A 763-nucleotide genomic window follows, 5' to 3' on the forward strand; every position below is an offset into this window, starting at 1 on the left:
ATAGCGTGAGTGTTTGGGTGCAGCCGCCCCAGGGTCCCGTGCAAATTAGGGGCCCCTCAAAAGCCACCGAACTTGCATCACTTGATGAGAACAGGGCCCCCGTCTAGTTACACGTTGCAGCGTAATAGCTGAAGGAAGCTAATTGCGGGACATGCTGTACACATTGAAAAGGACTAAGTGGTTGGCAGATCTGCCACCATGAAGGAGAGGAGGATGAAGATGTAATAAGGGACCGTGATATATAGTTTTCTTAGATTTATTTGTTCTGGAGGACCGTTAAACAACAACAAAATGGTAAGAAAACAAATCTTCTTTAAGAATTTATATTTTAGTTTTGAATAAGTCACTCAGAATGAGTTTTCATGCAGCACCTGTAGCCTGTGTCACTGCCCACGGAGTTGTAAACAAACTCTATGTTCAATATAATAGTGCCATGTTAATTATACAGTGTGGCACTGATTGAGAGGACTTGGCCTGTTCAGCACCATCGCTGTCCATCAGCTGTCGCTGTCCGTGGTGCTGAAACATTTTCACTTGACTGGCAAGAGTAAGATCCTTTTAGTTTAACATGAAACAGCGCCAAAATCACCATCACCGAACTACACCAGACTCCATGTAAATAATCAGGACTTTTAGCGTGTATAGAGCCAGCATATCTCCACCAGACTCCATGTAAATAATCAGGACTTTTATCATTGTAAAACACACTTCATTCAAAGTGTGTGTCTGTGTGTGTGTATGTTTGTGTGTGTGTTAACCTCTG

The sequence above is a fragment of the Perca flavescens genome, chromosome 5 (assembly GCF_004354835.1).
Source record: "Perca flavescens isolate YP-PL-M2 chromosome 5, PFLA_1.0, whole genome shotgun sequence".
Classification (NCBI taxonomy): domain Eukaryota; kingdom Metazoa; phylum Chordata; class Actinopteri; order Perciformes; family Percidae; genus Perca; species Perca flavescens.